The sequence below is a fragment of the Schistocerca serialis genome, chromosome 2 (genome assembly GCF_023864345.2).
Source record: "Schistocerca serialis cubense isolate TAMUIC-IGC-003099 chromosome 2, iqSchSeri2.2, whole genome shotgun sequence".
Taxonomy (NCBI): Eukaryota; Metazoa; Arthropoda; class Insecta; order Orthoptera; family Acrididae; genus Schistocerca; species Schistocerca serialis.
This window is the reverse complement of record NC_064639.1, coordinates 348,642,054-348,663,519: the sequence shown is the minus strand read 5'-3', so window position 1 is coordinate 348,663,519 and position 21,466 is coordinate 348,642,054. Positions and strand designations below refer to the sequence as shown.

The 21,466-nt window shown below is 38.2% G+C and overlaps 1 protein-coding gene across 1 annotated transcript in view; it reads right to left on the bottom strand.

Annotated features, from left to right (window-relative positions):
* Positions 1 to 21,466, bottom strand: part of LOC126455972 (uncharacterized protein C18orf63-like) — a 136,831-nt gene that overhangs the window by 91,912 nt on the left and 23,453 nt on the right. The window lies entirely within an intron of this gene.

Here is a 21,466-nt window from a genome sequence, read left to right as displayed (position 1 = left end):
TCGGTGAACGTCAAAGATTTTTATTTCTTCTCCCTGGATTTTAACTCCTGCTACGAGTTTTTCTTTTGTTTCCTTTACTGCCTGCTCAATATACAGATTGAATAACATCGGGGATAGGCTACAACCCTGTCTCACTTCCTTCCCAACCACTGCTTCCCTTTTGTGCCCCTTGACCCTTATAACTGCCATCTGGTTCCTGCACAAATTGTAAATAGCCTTACGCTCCCTGTATTTTACCCCTGCAACCTTCAGAATTTGAAAGAGAGTATTCCAGTCAACATTGTCAAAAGCTTTCTCTAAGTCTACAAATGCTAGAAACGTAGGTTTGCCTTTCCTTAATCTATTTTCTAAGATAAATTGTAGGGTCAGTATTGCCCCACATGTTGCAACATTTCTACGAAATCCAAACTGATCTTCCCCGAGGTCAGCTTTTTCCATTCGTCTGTAAAGAATTCGTGTTAGTATTTTGCAGCTGTGACTTATTAAACTGATAGTTCGGTAATTTTCACATCTGTCAACACCTGCTTTCTTTGGGATTGGAATTATTATATTCTTCTTGAAGTCTGAGGGAATTTCGCCTGTCAATACATCTTGTTCACCAGATGGTAGAGTTTTGTCAGGGCTGGCTCTCCCAAGGCTATCAGTAGTTCTAATGGAATGTTGTCTACTCCAGGGGCCTTGTTTCGGCTTAGGTCTTTCAGCATGTTACAAACCGATATGTTATTTCAAGACACAACCAGTCCGAGATGCTCTGGTTATAAAGGAAGGTAAGCTGTTCAAATACATGATTACTCATAATGGAGCCCAGACACCAGTAGATTTGGAACATTCTGGTGATATACAATTAAATGTGAACCTGAATATCAGTCACAGGAACCCGACAAGTTATAATGGCCTTCTTGAGCATGTAATGGTGTTTTGAAACTATGAAATATTTAGTAATGTTTTGCAAATAACTAATCTAGAAGTTTATTTTTGAGCTGTTGCCAATACCAGACGAAAAATATGCAGACATTCAAGAACTTAAACAGTTGTTTGGTCAAGATGCAAGAAATTTTTATTCCAGTCTACCCGATAACGAACCGAAATCCAAAACCAACAAAAAGAAACTTCCGGTGTTAAAGAATGCAAAAAAAAAGGGACAAAAGCCTTCCAAAAAGCGATCGACTTGTATAATCTTCTGTGGCAAATATGTACTTGCTTTTCATGAATTGTCTTTTAATTTCAGTTGTTATTTCTTCTAATGTACATCCTCCACAGTCACTAAATTTGGCATCATAATTACATTGGTGGCATTCAGTTGGAGCATTTTATGCATTTTTGTGATCTTGATAGATAAAATTGACTCTTCTGAGAAATGTGCAAAATGTGATTTACCCCATTTTTCTGTGGGTAATCTTGAAAGATTAAATTGACTCTTCTGAGAAATGTGCAAAATGTGATTTACCCCATTTTCTGTGGGCTCTTCATTTGTGTGGTTTGTGTAATGCTAGTGCACTGCTAGTGCATGAGAAAAAAAACATTTGATCAAGGAATATATAACTCAGAATAATGGTGCCAACAAGAATGCTGTAATGAATCATGCACCACTGTTAGGCTCTGTAGTCCTGGCTGTCACGGGAGGGGAAGATCTGTCACCCTGCTCCCTGTCCCGCCTGTCACTGACCCACTGCACTTCCATGTGGAATTGAGTAACAATGCCACCAGATGTCAGAGCCCTTCACTTGTAGTACGGAGTATAGTGGGGAGGAACCATCAGCTAATTCTTGACAATCCATTCAAAACAAACCCAATGTTTTCATATTTGAAGCAAAGGAAAATTCATGTTCTGGGAACCATAAGGTTGAACAGACTGTAAGGTGCACAGAGTATATTAGCTAACAGTAAATATCTAATAAAATCAGGCCAAAGTTCGCTGTCTATTGCTACTTCTAATGACAATACAACAGGTGCACGATGGGTGTCTATCTTTGTTGGTGGGGCACCAACTGATTCTGTCAAAAGATTGAAAGTGAAGAGCCATGCTCACATAGTAATAGACAGGCTCTATGCTATTGCATACAATAAATTTATGGGTGGAGTAGCCATGACTTGCCGGCGTCACATAATTGAGATGATATTCCATAAGCACGAAATTCGACTAAAAGGTGCTTGTGAGGTACAGCGTCAAATGCCTTCTGGAAATCTAGGAATGTGGAATCAATTTGAAATCCCTTGTTAATAGCATTTGATACTTTGTGTATGTAAAGAGCTAGCTGTGTTTCACACGAATGATGTTCTCTAGATCCGTGTTGACTGTGTGTCAATAGACTGTTGTCTTTGAGGTAATTCATATTGATCAAACACAATATAAGTTGCGAAATCCTGCTGCATGTCTACATTACTGATATGGGCCTGTAATTTAGGCGATTACTCCTACTACCCTTCTTGAATATTGGTGTGACCTGAGCAACTTTCCAGTCTTTGGGTATGGATCTTTTGTTGAGTGAGCAGTTGTATATGTTTGTTAAGTATGGAGATATTACATCAGCATACTGTGAAAGGAGCCTAATCAGTATACAGTCTGGACCATAAGACTTGCTTTTATTGTGATTCACTACTCCGAGGATATCTACTTCTAAGTTACTCATGTTGACAGCTGTTCTTGATTTGAATTCTGGAATATTTACTTTGTCTTCTTTGGTGAAGAAATTTCGGAAGGCTGTGTACAGTAACTTTGCTTTAACAACGTCATCAATATTACTCCCATTGCTATCACACAGAGAAGGCACTGATTGTGTCTTGCCAATAGCATGTTTTACATATAACCAGAATCTCTTTGGCTTTTCTGCAATATTTTGAGACAATGTTTTGTTGTGGAAGCCATTATAAGCATCTTGCATTGAAGTCTGTGCTAAACCGTGAGCTTTGTAAAAGACCACCAATCTTGGAGATTTTGCATGCATTTAACTTTTGCATGCCTTTTTTGTTGGTTCTGCAGCAGTGTTCTGACCCATTTTGTGTACTAAGGGGGATCAGCTCCTTCATTTGTTTATTTATTTGGTATAAATCTCTCAATTGCTGTTGATACTATTTCTTTGAATCCAAGCCATATCTGGTCTACACATACCAGCACATTGTTAATTAGGAAGAAGTGGAGATTGCCTCTCAGGAAGGCATCAAGTGAAGTTTTATCTGCTTTATTGGAAAGTTATATTTTTGTTGATGTTTGGAGGATTTGGGAGTTACAATATTCAGTCCAGCTATGACAACTCTGTGTTCACTAATTCCTGTAACCATTTTTATGTTGTTATTAGCTCAGAATTATTTGCTGCTATGAGATCAAATGTGTTTTCACAACTGTTTGCTATCGAGTGAGCTCAAGAGCTAACTGCTTGAAATAATTTTCAGAGAATGCATTTAGCACAGTTTCGGATGATGTTTTATGTATACCTCGGGATTTAAACATGTATTTTTGCCACATATCGAGGGTAAATTTGAAGTCACCACCAACTATAACTGTATACATCGAGTACGTGTTTGAAATCGGACTCAAGTTTTCTTTGAACCTTTCAGAAATTCTATCGCCTAAATTGAGAGGTTGGTAAAAGGATTCAATCATTATTTTATTCTGGTTGTTAAGAATGATCTCTACCCACACTAAATCACAGGGACTATCTACTTCAATTTTACTACTTCTAACAGCAACAAACACACCAATGTCAACTGTGTTTAGCCTATCCCTTCTGAACACCAATAGGTCCTTTGCAACAATTTCGGCTGAACTTATCTCTGGCTTTAGTCAGCTTTCAGTGCCCATAACGATTTGTGTATCAACTTTCTATTAGCATTTGGAGCTCCAGTACCTTCTCAACACAGCTACGACAATTTATAACTTTTATATTGATGGTTCATGGATCTATGTTTGACCTGCACCCTTAGAGACTGAATCCTTTTTGTGTTTCTCCGAGACCCTCTAACTTAAAAGGATGGCCAGTCCATGCTCCACAGGCCCTGGTACCCATGTAGCCACCTCATGTGTGTAGTGGATGCAACCTATTTAGTGGAACTCGAAACCAAGCCACCCTATGGTGCAAATCGAATAATCTACAGCTAACATTGTCACAGAACCATATGAGCCTCTGATTCAGATCCTCCACTCGGCTCTGTATCAGAGGTCCGCAATTGGTCCTATGCTGCAAATTGTGTGCACTGATTTCATTTCACAAGCAAGACTGGCAGCCCTACCACTTCTGATAGCCACTCAAAACCAGAGAATCTCTTCTGATCGAAAGCAACACACATCATTGGTACTGACCTAGTGTTGGCTACACCCTGTGCTCTTCATGGCATCCAGTAGGACCCATTCCATGTCTGGAACGACTTCACCTGGTATGCACAAAGAGTGTACACTGTCTTCTTTCCCTTCCTTTGCAGCCATATTCCGAAGGGCTCCATAATGTGCCTAACATTGGAGCTGCCAACTACCAATAATCCCACTCTCTGTGACTGCTTGGATCTTGCAGGCTGAGAGGCTTCCTCTGAAACAGGACAAGCAACTGCATCTGGCTGAGAGACAGTGTCAGTTACAGACAGCATCTGGAGCTATTTGTCAGACTAACTGGAGAGGCCTGACGTTCAGCCCCTTGGAAAGCATTTTGCCGCCTACCAGGGCCCGAGGTGACCTCCCACTTGGCCATGGGTGAGGGGTCAACCTCAGTGTGAGCAGTAACTGGGTTGGCCACAGGTGCAGACCCATCGGCGGACTCAGACTAATGCGCAATGAATAATAACACCATGAGTGATAACAATAATAATGAATTCTGGAACAAGAAATCCAATAGGTAGCACTAATGACCACCAGGGAAACACGTCAAGAAAGTGATGGAGAAATAAATAGAATCCCAATAATAGAAACCAATCCAACAGAACAGTTAATAGCCAGAATATTTGTGAAAGGAAGTGGAAAACTTATAGGCTTCCAGGGTGAGGCTCAGCTAAATGAATATATATATATATATATATTTCACTATCACATGTACATGGTAATAGTACTGAATATATCGGTAATATTAGACACTGATTGGTTGACAGGCCATAGAGTAACCTTAGACTTCAACATAGCAGTGTAACATTTCTGTAAGGTACAGGGGAAGATACTGTGAAATTGTGTTTCTATACAGTTACCATATTTAATTCTGATATAACACTTATTGCGGGAGATCAGATAATTGAAGGTTTGACAATGTGGAACGGAACCGTATTGTAGAAGAAAATATAGAGAACATTAAGACTAATACAAGTAAATCTTTGGGATTTATATCACAGGAAAGAAAGATTTACATTGTTAAGCAAGCAAGTAAGTATTTTTTTTGCTGTGACCAGGAATAATTAATGATGTATGTGTGTTAAAGATATTAGTGCAGATACCATTTTTTATAAAACCACACCCAATACTAGTGGCAGCTAAAAGCTCATGATATTATCAGGATGTTAACATGGAATGTTATTGAAACACCTGATAGTTCTTACAATAGCCCTTTAGTTGTAGTTAAGAAATCAGACAGATCAGTATAACTGGCACTTGACACAATAACAGTGAACAGAGTAATTGAACCCAAACAAGACACACTCCGTATCATTGAGGAATTACTAATTAGATTTACAGAAATTAAATACAAAAGTACTATGGACTTGGTTATAGGCAAAAACTCCTACATATGGAGGCGTGAAAATATACTGCATTTCTTTTTGAAGGGAAATCTTATCACTTCAACATTTTACATTTAGGACTTAATGTTTCAGACTCAGTTTTTATTACAGCAGTGGATATGTGACTTGAGGGTCAAGATCATAATCAATGTAGATGATATGGTAGTATTATCTAAAACTTGGTCAGAACATATCCAGGTCCTACCAGCTATTTTCAAAATTACATTCTCAGTGAATAACAATCAAGCTCTCAAAGTCACAGTTTGGCAGAAGTGAGGTAAAATTTCTTGAGGACGATACAAATAGACTAGGGATTGAACCAGCTCCTTGCACATTAGATGCAATTAGACACTACCCAGAACCATCAAACAAGAGACAACTTAAATCATATTTATGTTTTGTTGGATTTTATAGAAAATATATACAAGACACCATATTAAATGCACCACATTTGATGGCATTATTCAAACATAACTCATGTTGGAAATGATCACAGGATTATAAATTAAGGTTCAGTTTAATAAAGGAGAGTTTAGTATCAGCACCACTTCTAGTCCACCCAGATTTCAATTTACCATTCCACTTAGCAATGGAAGTGTCAGATTATGGACGAGGATGCTATATTTATCAAGAGAAATATACAGAGTTAGTATTCAGCACTGCCACATAGCTTTTGCAAGCAGAATTTTGATCAACCATGAGATAAATTACAGTATCACTGAAAAGGAAGCATTTACTGTGGTGTGCTCTTTGTATAAATTTTGTACCTTTTAACTGGACAAAAAGTAATAGTACATAGGGGCCATAGTACACTAAGTTAAACTTTTACAGCATTGTTCCTTCAAGACAGACAATGATGAACACTTTACTGTATCCCGTTATTCCTGTGGCTTTAGGGTGTATGGGATGCCATGGACTTTCCTGCTCCACTGCCTAGAGGTTTGGTATACATCTTTGCTGCTTAGAATGTTGGTCTAAGGTAGTGACACTGTATTCTCTGAAATGAGCAACTATGAATGGTATAATTTTCAGGCTGAGAGACAGTTACTTTACGAATTTAGGTAAGCTTATTATCATAAATGGCACTCAGTTCAGTGCTAAACAGTTCCAGGGATTTATGGCTTAGAAAAGTGCGAAACATATATTGATTTCAAAATACACCCACAAACCATCCTGGATGAAAGAATTATGTGAGAAATGGTTACGTTATATAGAACTTACTGTGCTGAGCTTGTTTCCCAACATGATGTTCTTCATTTCAATGACTGCTTTACAGCCTGTTCCATGTGGATCCTTCCCATCAACACCAGCCTTTCTGAATTGCACAAATGGGAAATCTCCCTACAATATATCCTATGTTCCCGTAAGTCCTCTGGCCTCAACCTTCATCAGTCATCATCTTTCTACCACTTTCCTTTTCCGCACCTCCCCCCCTCTCCTTCCCTGCCCACCATCTAACCTCCCAACTGCACCTAGCTGCACTACCTTCTCTCCATCTTGTCCCTGCAAGCTCCCACTAGCAGCAATTTACTATCCCCCACCCTTACCCTGCTATTCCTCCCCTGCCCCGCCCCAGCCTCGTCCTTATTCCCACCCAGCTGCCTCTCCCACATTGTGTTGCTGTTTGTAATCTGGCTTCAGCTGCTAGAGACTGTGGTCATGTGTGTGTGAGTTGTGTTTCCATGAGTGTATACATGTGTCTGTTGTCTATTTTTGACAAAGGCCTTGTTGACAGAAAGATCATTTTGTGACAGTCTTTTTGTTGTGCCTATCTGCAACTCAGCACCTCTGCTGTATGATGAGTGGCAACTATTCTTTTCATAATACAGTTACATTCCATCCTGATCTTCTATTGTTTGTGTTGTCTGACGGCTTTTCTTCCATCCTTAACCCATTGCTGTGTCCCTTTGTTACAATTTTCTAATGCCTTACTATACTTTCCCCCACTCCTTCTTCTCTCAATTCCAGCTTGCACCTACAGTTTCACCTAAATACTTACCCACCCACAGACCTGCAACCCACATTTTAAAAAAAATTATATTTTTTCCTTTGATCTCACTGTGACTTCTCACCAATTTCAGTTGGTTTTCGCCCTTCACCATCGACGTACTCCCTTATATGTCATCTTGTTTCCCTTTATTTCATCTGTTTCATCCTTTTCGTGATTTTGCAATGTATTTGGTTGTATGTTTGCAATCTTTTTCAGATGTAATCCTACATTATTTACGTATTTTTTCGTGTTTTTCCATCACCATGGATCCTTGCTCCTTCATTCTATGTCAATACAGAATAGTTTCCTTATCCCTAGCCAGAACCCAGCCCACAAACTGCTCCTGTGTTGTTGCTTGGGTCATGGAATCCCCCCAAATGGCCTTACCATCAAATTACCCATCTCCGGCTGCCACCATTCCTTCCAAAATGACCTCCATGTGTCCAGATTCCGCCAATCCTAAGCCCTCACCAACATAGTCCTGCAAAACCATATCAATCAAGCCCAAAGCTCCTTGCAGTGCCTTCTCTCCATTGGTAAAATTCTCCTGCTATGCAATCCTAAATTCTTGAATCACATAACACACACTGAAATTCCTACCCTCCAGGAAACAGAGCAATATGCACAATGCTGCCTCAAAAAACTTTCCACCCTGCTCACTTCCTAGTCCCGCGTTGGACTGCCACTGTCCACCACCTCTACAACAACCTCCAAACCTCCCCCATGTCCCCTCATAGCTGACAAACCCTGTCACGCAGACCTACTACATTTTCCCCACCCTCCAAAATTCCCTCTCACCACTATACAGAATTCAGAACCTAACAGACCCATAACACAGTTATGAACCTTTCCTCCAACAGCCTTTCCAAATGCATCACCTTTCGCTCCACTCCTAAATTTAGTCATGCAGGACTTGTTAAAGACCTCCTCTCCTTCTCCCAGTCCTTACAGTGGAAACACTTTTTTGCCACCAACTCTACAAATAAGAATCAACCAAAGACCAATGTTGAACCCTGCTTGACTCAATTCACTCCTCCATCCAACTGTAGTACACCCCCACTGCCCCCCAAATCACCTCCTGTTACCCTTCTAGAATTTCTTGACCCCAAACCTTGCCTCACCATATTTCCCCAAATCCCTGAACATGCAAACTAATCTTACATCTACAGAAAGAACTGCAATTACCACCTAAAAACCGATCCTGTCCTTATAATCCTACCTGCTGACAAAGACTCCACTACTGTTGTTCTGAACCGCAAGGATTACCTGACAAATGGACTCCGCCAGTTGTCAGTTTCATCCACGTACAAACCCTGCCACAGTGACCCTGTTCCAGAGATCCAGCAGGATCTCCAGTCCCTCCTCAAATTCTTAGGTCCATTCCAGAACCTCTCCTCGGAGTTCATCTCTCTCCTCACCCCTACCACCCCCTGCACTCCTACCGTCTACAGGTTTCCAAAAGTCCATAAACCCAACCACCCAGTTTGCCCCATTGTGGCTGATTACTGGGCTTCTACTGAGAGAATCTCTGTTCTCATAGACCAACACCTTCAGCCTATTACCCGCAATCTGTCCCCCTATATAAAAGGTACTAACCATTTCCTCCACCAACTCTCCACAGTTCCTGTCCCTTTAACCCATGATGCCCTGCTTGTCACTATTGATACGAACTCTCTTTACACTAATATCCCTAATGCCCATGGCCTGACCGCTATTGAACACTACCTTTAACAGCACGCAATGAATTCCAAACCAACAACCATGTTCCTAGTCGCCATGGTGACCTATATCATCACGCACAATTACTTCTCTACTGAAGGCATTAACTACAAACAAATCCAGAATATGACTTTGGGCACTCGCATGGCACCATCCTATGCCAACCTATCCACGGCCATCTATCCTTCCTAAACACTCAGAATCTGTAATACCACAACCCTTTTTGGGACCCTGCAACCTTTTCCAGTCTCATCCCCACTCTCCCAAAGAGGGCACATGTGTAATATAAATAATTTGCACCAATTTAAACTGCTGCTTACATTTTGTCTTTTTTGGTTATCTGGATTTGAATACAATGAAGATTTTTTTGCAGCAAATTAGCAATTTGCACTAATTTAAGCTTCTGTTCTGTCGTTGTTTGCATAGGGCCTCACCAATATGCAGAATGAAGGAAACATGTTGGATTAAAAGTTGATGTACCATCACAATTTGGACATCATACAAACTTCAGGCACATATTGCTATTGTAATTATGGAGTAATTAATTATTTAAGTTCTGATATTTCTAGTCATCAATAGACAGATATTTTTATGTATTCAAGCTAAAAACAAATTGTATCCCTAATAGAAATATGACATGATAATTTTTCAGTCAGAATTAAGCATACTCATGTTTTAATTGGTGTTAGTTAATGGAATTGGAATTACAACTATATAGAAATGTAAAATTTTACTCATACAAAATTTAATTGATTGAATCTAGGCCTTTTATTCAATAAAACTAATCCCTCTGGTCATATGAAAATGATATGGTGATTATCCTTTAAGTAAGTAAAATGATATATGCAAATTAACAAAATATATTGTGGCAATGATAAAAAATTTAATTTACTGTCTTAATAGAAACAGGTTCTTTCCTGTATTTGTACGAAATTATTCACTTTTAATTCATGTAAATTTCTATGCAATTTGGGAAGATGTATGTAAAAGCTTTAATTGTTAAATATGCAAATTTAATATGTAACAATGTCAGCTATTGTTTAAAATCATATAAACAGAGACAATTTGTATACCACCATAATTCAGTGCAGTTTGAGGTCAGTCTTAGGTCAGTCATGAGACAGTTTTAAGTCAATTTTACACGTCGTTCGCCACCGAACATCTTGAGTGCGAAATAAAACTGTTTGTGAATACAAATTCCTGGAGCTTATTACTACCATTGCACTATTCCTGAGTGGCAATGCAATAACATCAAGATGAACCTATGGCAGCATTAAGAAGCAGACACGTATTATTTATTTGGTGGAGGATATCCATAATATGATGTGGTATTCTGATTTTCTTGTGTTAAGCAACAATACACATCCCAAACTTCACCACACAAAATCATTTTCTATTACAACATGATGAAAGGAGCTGGGATGTGTATAAAAATGCATCATATGCTAATGGTTATTAAGTTTCAGGTGGAATAATTGTTCACAAAATACTGTGCCATATATCAGTATTGGGCTGTGCAAAGAAACAAGGACCTGTATGGAAAAGGTGGACGTGTGTGTCAATGGACCAACACCAACAGCCAGCAGCACGGAGTGCCAAAATATTATTTATGTAACTGAGTAGTGAAACAGTGGACTGTTAGGAAGTGAAATTGTATGCTAAAGTCAGGCAAAAATAATTGCATGTGACATACTTTGAAAATATAATAGGACAAATAGTTTTCGGAAGTGTTTTTTTGTATCATCTCGTCAAGTTGTGCAAAATTAGTTAAAATGAGTAGAAGCAATACATTTTCAGTATGTGACCAAGATGGAATCACAACAAGATTGGGTTGGCAGCTGCATGCATTGACACCAAACCTAAACACTCAAAGCCATGAGAATTCATTAAGTTGTTTAGTTTCACCTTTCCATGGGTTTCAACAATCAGAAGAAATACTAGAAAAATTTCTAAGACACAACACTCATGCTCATAAATTAAGGATAATGCTGATACATGGTGAAACAACGCTCTGGTGGGCAGTTTGCGGGTTCAAATCACCTTGGGGTATGACCACGTGGTGCATTTGACCTGTGGTCGTCACATGGTGGCGCTGGCAGCAGTCCACATATGCAGAGGTGTGCTGGTGCATGTCAGAGTACAGTGTAGCGAGTAAGTGTGCAGACATTTTCAGATGTGCTAATGGTGACTGTGTGTTGAAACTGGCTCAAAGAACACATACTGATGACGTTTTGAGGGTCAGAATACTAGGGTGACTGGAGGCAGGTCAAACACAGCACGTTGTAGCAAGGGCCCTCCGTGTGCCACAAAGTGTGATCTCAAGATTATGGCAACGATTCCAGCAGACAGGAAACGTGTCCAAGCGCTACAGTACAGGACGTCCACAGTGTACAACACCACAAGAAGACCAATATCTGACCATCAGTGCCCACAGACAGCCATGTATGGAGGTCGTGGTTTGATGGTGTGGGGTGGGATTATGATTGGTGCACGTACACCCCTGCATGTCTTTGACAGAGGAACTGTAATAGATCAGGTGTATCAGGACACCATTTTGCACCAGTATGTCTGCCTTTCCAGGGGTGCAGTGGGTCCCAGCTTCCTCCTGATGGATGATAACACACAGCCCCACTGAGCTGCCATCATGGAGGAGTACCTTGAAACAGAAGATATCAGGCAAATGGATTGACCTGTCTGTTCTCCAGACCTAAACCACATCGAGCACATCTGGGGTGCTCTCGGTCAACGTATCGCTGCACGTCTTCAAACCCCTATGACACTTCAGGAGCCCCGGCAGGCACTGATGCAAGAATGGAAGGCTATACCCTAACAGCTGATCGACCACTTGATCCAGAGTATGCCAACCCATTGTGCAGCCTGTGTAAATGTGCATGGTGATCATATCCCATACTGATGTCGGGGTACATGCGCAGGGATCAATGGCATTTTGTAGCACATGTGTTTTGGGATGGTTTTCTCAACTTATCACGAATACTGTGGACTTACAGATCTGTGTCGTGTGTGACTATGCTATTAGCACCAGTTTTGTGTAGTGCCACGTTGTGTGGCACCACATTATGTAATTATCCTTAATTTATGAGCATGAGCATAGATAGTAAACTGTGGAGCAAAATAAAAAAAATAGAGAGGACACCAAAAATAATTGTAGAAAAATTGACAATATTCTCGTAAAAATGGACCAGAAACTAGAAGCAATTAGGGAAGATGTTAATAAGGCAAATAGATGAATAAGCAATGTAAATGAAAGAGTAGACAATGTAGGATCTGAAGTGGATTGTTTGAAGAAATTTGCTGTTACTGAGTTACAACTAGTTAGACAGATGTGCTGACATAATTGACGAATGAGTAAAAAGAACAGAAAACATTGTCACTGACAAACTTGACAGACAAAAATCAGAGTTGCACAACATACAAACTTATATTGAAACTGAAAATAATTTCTTTGACAAGAAACTAAAATTAAATTATATACTTGTTTCAGAACAAATTTATTCAGTAAACAGCAAAGCGAATGAAGTATCAAATAATCTTCAGTCAACTCTAAAGTTGGAAATCTAGAGACTAATATGTTTAGTAGTACATATAGTGGTTATAACGTGTTTCAAAACAATTGCAATAATGTTAATATGAAAATTTTTCTGCGTGATTTTAAACTACACCCTGTCGATTATTTGTACCAGTGCAAGGACAGCTTTGTACTGGGCATGCCAGAACATATGAAAGTGTAATTTGCTAAATGATATTTAGATGGCAAAGCATTATCCTGGGCTAACCAACATGTTAACCCAGAAATGACATTTGCAGAGTTAGAAAAATTATTTTTAAACAAAGTTTGGTCAGAAAGTAAGCAGGCACAAATAAAATCAAAATTTTTGAATTGAAGTAGATTTTGCAAGGGGGAAATGAGAATGCAAGAATTTTGTGAAAAGCAGCTTAGGACATTAGCACACTCAGATAAACCACTTGACGAATTAATCCAAACTGACGTACTGAAGCGGCATTCACCTGCCATGTTCAATGGAGTCCACCAGAATAACAACAGGAACAATAACAACAGATATGATGGTAACAGAAGTAGTAATAATTTTGGTAACAACTATCACAACCAGAGTAATAATAATAATAGGAACGATCAGTGCAGAGGTAATCAAAGGAAAAATGGTAACAGATCTTATGAAAATAATAATCAGGAAAATAGGTAAGCACCTCACTGTGAGCCTGTCAGTTTGAGGTGAAGAACAGTTACAGAAATCAGGCTAGAGGTAGCAGAGGAAGGCAAAGTTCGGGTCACAGACACCACAATAGATACAAGAATTACCAGATAAACAGAGTTGATTATGATAAAGAATTCTGGGACTTCATGCTGATGGAAATGGGTGAAGATACTAGTAAAGTAGAAAATAAATTTAATCTTAGTACAGATGATTTGACTAACTTATTTGATGAGAGGTGTGTGTTTAGTAATAGTAACATTTATGATGATGCTGATGAGTATGGTTTAGTCAGCTTATTTTGTGATGATGAATTTTCAGTGTTGTCTGAAAAAGATGTGGAAGAAAGCAAGGATCATACACGTAAGTTGAATTATGTTTATGTTCCCGCTGACACAAGTTCTGGTACTTTTGATGATTGTGATGTGGAAACATGTGTAGTTAAAGCTGAGTTTCATGTAGGTACAGACGATGTTGCAAATGAGTATTTTGAGACTATTGATGCAGACACTTACGTTGTATTTTATGATGAATTACATGGTATGGTTTATGTGGAAGCACTAGACAATGATATGAGTAATGGATTGATACAATATGATGATTTGGAGTCAGAAAAACGGGCACATAAAAAATCAGTTGATACCCAATGAGGTCAGTGAGGTATACATGTTGTTGCAGTAGGGAGGATCAAGATAAGCTAATTAGTAATAAGATACTGAAAGTACTGGAAGAGAATGAGGAGTCTGTAGGAAAAGGTGATTACTGTGATAGTATTAAGCACACACAGTCTAGTTGTAAGCTACCTTTAAGTACTTTACAACCTAAGTTAGGAAATAAGGTTTAAGTAAATGCTGATTTAAATTGTAGGGATATTGAAAATGATTTATTGGCAGAAGAGGATGAAGTAATAAGCATGAAATACTTGGTAGTCCCTATATTGAAATATATGTAGGCAACTGGAAGGGAATTTGTCTATTGGACAATGGTAGCCCCACAAGTGGCGTGTCTGGTAACTTAAGAGAGAGATTAAAGAACACTGAACAGTATACTGAATTTCCAATCACTGGTGTTAAGGAGCCATTGGTTGTTGTTGATGTTGTGGTCTTCAGCCCAGAGACTGGTTTGAAGCAGCTCTCCATGCTACTCTATCTTGTGCAAGATTCTTCATCTCCCAGTGCCTACTGCAACCTCCTTCTGAATTTGTTTAGTGTATTCATCTCTTGGTCTCCCTCTAAGATTTTTACCCTCCACGCTGCCCTCCAATACTAAATTGGTGATCCCTTGATGCCTCAGAATATGCCCTACCAACCGATCCCCTCTTCAAGTCAAGTTGTGCCACAAATTTCTCTTCTCTCCAATTCTATTCAATACCACCTCATTAGTTATGTGATCTACCCATCTAATCTTCAACATTCTTCTGTAGCAACACATTTCGAAAGCTTCTATTCTCCTCTTGTCTAAACTATTTATTGTCCACATTTCACTTCCATACATGGCTACACTCCACACAAATACTTTCAGAAACGACTTCCTGACACTTAAATCTATACTCGATGTTAACAAATTTCTCTTCTTCAGAAACACTTTCCTTGCCATTGCCATTCTGTATTTTATATCCTCTCTACTTTGACCATCGTCAGTTATTTTGCTCCCTAAATAGCAAAACTCATTTACCACTTTAAGGGTCTCATTTCCTAATCTAATCCCTGCAGCATCACCCGATTTAATTCAACCACATTCCATTATTCTCATTTTGCTTTTGTTGATGTTCATATTATATCCTCCTTTCAAGACCCTGTCCATTCCGTTCAGCTACTCTTCCAAGTCCTTTGCTGTCTCTGACAGAATTACAATGTCATCGGCGAACCTCAAAGTTTTTATTTCTTCTCCATGGATTTTAATTCCTACTCCAAGTTTTTCTTTTGTTTCCTTTACTGCCTGCTCAATATACAGATTGAATAACATCGGGGGGAGGCTACAACCCTGTCTCACTCCCTTCCCAACCACTGCTTCCCTTTCATGTCCCTCGACTCATATAACTGCCATCTGGTTTCTGTACAAATTGTAAATAGCCTTTCGCTCCCTGTATTTTACCCCTGCCACCTTCAGAATTTGAAAGAGAGTATTCCAGTCAACATTGTCAAAAGCTTTCTCTAAGTCTACAAATGCTAGAAACGTAGGTTTGCCTTTCCTTAATCTATTTTCTAAGATAAGTTGTAGGGTCAGTATTGCCTCACGTGTTCCATAATTTCTACGGAATCCAAAATGATCTTCCCTGAGGTCGGCTTCGACCAGTTTTTCTATTCGTCTGTAAAGAATTCGTGTTAGTATTTTGGAGCAGTGGCTTATTAAACTGATAGTTCGGTAATTTTCACATCCGTCAACACCTGCTTTCTTTGGGATTAGAATTATTATATTCTTTTTGAAGTCCGAGGGTATTTCGCCTGTCTCATACATCTTGCTCACCAGATGGTAGAGTTTTGTTAGGCCTGGCTCTCCCAAGGCTGTCAGTAGTTCTAATGGAATGTTGTCTATTCCCGGGGCCTTGTTTCAACTTAGGTCTTTCAGTGCTCTGTCATACTCTTCACGTAGTATCATATCTCCTATTTCGTCTTCATCTACGTTCTCTTCCATTTATATAATATTGTCCTATACTGCATTTTAGTATAATAGGAAAAGTTTTCAATACTGTGTAGTACCTTTAGGATTAAACTTATCTGTTGCTGAGTTTATCAGGGCTTTGGATTTTGTTTTGGGAAGTGAGTTACTTTCAAATTTAATCATTCATGTGGATGACATTTTGGTAGTCAGTAAAACTTGGGATGAACATATGGAAATTCTGAAAGCAATTGCAATAAAATTTAGGCAGTGAGGTATGACATTAAAATTGGAAAAAAATGTAAATTTGGAGTAAAAGAGGTGAAATTTCTTCGGCACACTATTAATAAGGGAGGAATTTTGCCTGATAAAGACCAATTGTTGGCCATTGCAGACTTCCCCAAGCCGAGATCAAGAAGTAACTTTGGACATTTTATGGTTTACGCAATTACTATAGGAAATATGTAAGGACACAAGCTTTAAATGCCCCATGTCTTCTTGAGCTTTTGAAAAAGAACAGTATTTGGGAATGGACTGACAAATGTCAAGCAGCTTTTGATGAAATTAAAAGACAACTTGTCACTAGCAAAATCTGACATACACTAGACTTAACTTTATCATTTTGTATGATGACAGACGAGGGAGAGATCACGCACTGTGCTATTAGTTTTGTCAGTAGTAGTTTACAAAAGCATGAAAAAAATTACACAGTCACCAAGAAGGAACTTTTAGCCCTTGTTTAGGGGTTTCAAAAATTTCAAAATATTTAGTTGGACACAAAGTCATTCTATGCACAGACCACAAAGCTTTGTGCTACATTCAGAAGCGTAAACTATATCACAGAAGGATTACCAGGTGGGCAGTTTTCTTACAGCAGTTTGACTATTCAGTCCAGTACATTAGAGGTGATCAGAATGTAGTTGCTGATGCTCTGTCTAGATTACGAGTAGGAAGTAACCTGGATAGTGAGAATATTCAAGAGAATAGGAATTATAGGATTGTGTACATTCAAGGGATTAAAGAAGAGAAAGACACTGTGAGAATCTATAGACAACTGAGATGTAATCAAAATCAGGATGAGACATGGAAACTAGTCAAGATCTACTTAGGTAAGAAAGGATGCGATAAGGTAAAACAGTATTACCAAGTATTTAAAGGAATTTTATTTAGAACAAGCAGCCCTGATGTGAATAAGTGGAAGGTTTGTTGGGCTAGACAATATATTGACACTTTGATTAACTATATACATAAGAGTTATGGCCATTGTGGATCCATAAAGTGTATCCGAAAGATACAGGAAAATGTGTACTTTGATAATATCTCCAGGAGGGTCAGGAAGTGTTTGAGTTCTTGTGATCGATGTCGGAGGGTAAAGGTTACCAACCAGAAGCATAAAGGTTTCATGCAGAGCATAGTTCCACAAGGTAAGTCAGGGAATTGACTTATTTGGTCAAATTCCCTGTACTAAAGAAGGCTACACATATTTGTTTGTTACTGTTGACTTGTTTTCAAAATTGGTAAAGTTGTACCCTTTGAAAAAAACTACAAGTAAGAAAATTATGCAGTATTTTACTAATGACTATTTTAGCAATGTTGGCAAACCACATGCTTTACTGTCAGATAATGGAAGTCAGTTCACATTTAATACATCGAAGGAATTTATTAACAACGGGAACATTAAGCATATTTTACATGTGTCTGGCAAGCATAAGGGCCCCAGCTAGTGTAGTAAGTGCTTATACTTCGGTACTTCATTCATTATTTGCACCATTAACACTTACTTTCTTGTCACATGTTTAAATCAATAATGGGAATATGAAGTGCTTCTGCTGATTTGAAAATAGCATCTTGTCTCATCTATACTGACAGGAACTGTCAACAATATGACTTTTGAAGAGAAGTATAGCGAACTGGATAATACACATACTTTTGTCTTCTTAACACTCTATTTGCTCAGTAGGAACTATTGTATAATCTTGGTCACTTTTATAACATTTGGTATTATTCCACATCTTTATGATTTTACAATTATTCAATTATATGCAAATCTGAAATACCTTGTACATATATGATTGAATGTTCAGAAGGATAATTGTGGAGACTTTCAACGACAATCGACATAAATTACATTGCACACACTTGGCCTGCTATTTTAAGTTTATACATGACATATATTCTATGGATTTCAATGATTTACTTATATTTACTTTAGTTTGACTGTAATGAATCCCACTGCTCTGCAGTATATCTGGTGTTGTCTTTGAAAGCTTTTGATTAGTGTGATTTAGGAGTATTTTGCTTGCTGTTGTCCTAGGGAGATGATAATATTATTAGTGGATTTTGGCTGCTTGGTTACAGATGACCACAGTCTTGATGAGCTACATGCAATGGCTGAGTAGTCTGAGGAAGGTATCAGCCAGGTAGGAGATATTTTGGTTGGATGCTCTGGCAGGACATCAACCCTTTTTTTTTTTTTTTTTTATTGAAACACCAATTATGAATGGAATTCAAGCTGTGTTTCAGTACGTCAAGTCTATTACTCTGATCTGCATTATGCTTTTACTTATATTTGATCTGTATATGTTTTGGTGTCATGTTTTCTATATTGGTTGCTAGCATTCATCATATATGTTCTTTGGTGCTTTGATGCACAACATTATCATGTGGTATATTGATGCTCTTTTTAATCATTTATATTTTTTGTACATGACCATCTGGCCAACATGTTTCTGTTACATAGAATTTCTTAAGTATAACACATCCGTGTTGGAGTCTGCCACAGAATCTTTGACATCACCCTTGTTGAACCATTTCATATCAATGTCAAGATATCAGTGATGTATATGGATATTGTCATTGTGTTTCTTCAACTGCTTGTTCTGGATACTATTGAATACTTACATTGCTTTTCTTATTGATTTAAGTGCCAACATATGTATTTATCTTCAAACAACCATTCGTATTAAAATGTGGTATGAAATAATTAGTGACTGAACATCATCTACAAAATCATTTTTGCCATGTTTTATTACAGTATGAACAAGAATAATTTTGTTTATCTAGAAGATTTTCCCACATTTGGCATGAGTTGTAATCATTGTCTGTTGTCTGCTAGACATTTCTTGTGAGCAAAACCTCATCGTGCAGTCCAGTTTATGCCAAGTGAACCCCGTTTAATAATCTTCTGTATCTATGCCCTGCATAAACCACTTCAGTCTTTATTTCCTGGAATGGAAAGTCATAACATTCAGGTCGGTCCATGCATCGCAAACATAGGCCTTGAACATTTTGTCTGGAACTAGAAGTTCCACATCATATTGATTCATATATCTGCATACTTATTCCTTATTGGATTTTCAGATTTGAACTAATTGATTATGAACTTTCGTACTGGTTAGTACCCGGCGGTTTGGATTTTTCAGATCGGTCCGATCATCACAAACGTAGGCCTTGAACATTTTCAATTTGGTTTGAGATGTCTCATGCCAAATTCTAGCTTCATGTAATTTTGTTTACTATACCATCTGATCTGTTTTTCAGTTGTGATGTCATGATTTTGGACTTCCTGTATAGTTTTAGGTATCATCATAAGTGCATTGTAGGTTAACTCTTGTATTTGATTGTATGTTAGGATGTAAATGATTTTCTTCAAATAGAACTTGTTTTGTGACCTTACTGTCACTTGCTGCAATCACATCTCCTATGAACTCTGTACAGTTCTATACACTACCTAGGATTCATTTAACAGCCTGGTATTTACTTTAAATTACTGTTCTTCTATGATTTGATGTAGTATAACTCTTAAATCTGATTTGCCATTCATGGAAACAAATATAAAATTTGTCTGGTGTATAAGGTTAGATTTTATGTTATCAACTTGAATTTTGCTTTGTCATCTGTATGTTATACACAGAATAACTTTTTACATTGTAGAGTTCACCATACTTCTGAATGGGAAGTTACACAATGATTAGAGTAATTAACAATTGTGGGATGTATGTATATATGAGTAAATCAATGGTGATCTTGTGCTGATACAAATTTGAAATCTACTGAGGAAGCAATGTGTAGTGGAGTGTGGCAAAACACAGCACTTTATACTGATACACAGTTTACTGCAGTTAATAAACTCATAAAGATGAGAGACACAGCAGTTGTGACGACAAAGGGATTATTCTGAGAAACAGACACAATTTTTTTTAGATAATGATATATAAACAACTGAACATAGTAATAAGAAATCTCACAGAACATTCAATGGAGTGCATCAAAAGGGCACCAAGAGGATAAAATTGAAATTTTATACAATTTTATTTTTCTTGTATTTCACCTTGTATAGTTGACTGACTAAACTTTACATATAACATGTATTTTCACACACACTAACCGTCAAATAGTTTGTCTGTTTCACTAGTCATGATTATATTCCCTTCATTTTAGTCAGAGATTTAGAAGAGCTTTGTCTCTCTGCGATAGTCAAACCTCTTTGGGGGGGGGGGGGTTTGTAATACCACAACCCGTTTTGGGATCCTGTATTCTTTTCCAGTCTCATCCCCACTTTCCCAAAAAGGGCATATGTGTAATATCAGTAATTTACACTGATTTAAACGGCTGCTAACATTTTGTCTTTTCTGGTTATTTGAATTTGAATACACTGAAGATTTTCTTTTGCAGCAAATTAGCAATTTGCACTAATTTAAGCTGCTGTTTTGACATTGTTTACATTGGGCCTCATCAATATGGAGAATGAAGGAAACACGTTGGATTAAAAGTTGATGTACCATCACAATTTGTACATTATACAAACTTCAGGCACAGGGTAACAATAATATTGTTATTGTAATTATGGAGTGAATAACAATTAAATTTCTGATATTTCTACTCATTGAAAGACAGCTAAAAACAAATTGTTTCCCTAATAGAAATATGGCATGATAATTTTTCAGTAAGAATTAAGCATACTCACGTTTAAAATTTGTGTTAATGAATGGAACTGGAATTACCCCCCGCCAGGGTAGCGGAGAGCGCTAACACACTGTTTCCGCCTGGCGAACTAACGACAAGGGCCCGAGTACCAGTCAGCCTGGATGTGATTTTTAGGTGGTTTTCCACATCCTGCTAGGTGAATACTAGGTGGTCCCCACGTTCCACCTCAGTTACAAGACTTGAAGCCATTTGAAACACATTCGCACTATTCCATGGATTACACTAGACGCAGACAGTTGGGGTGCACACA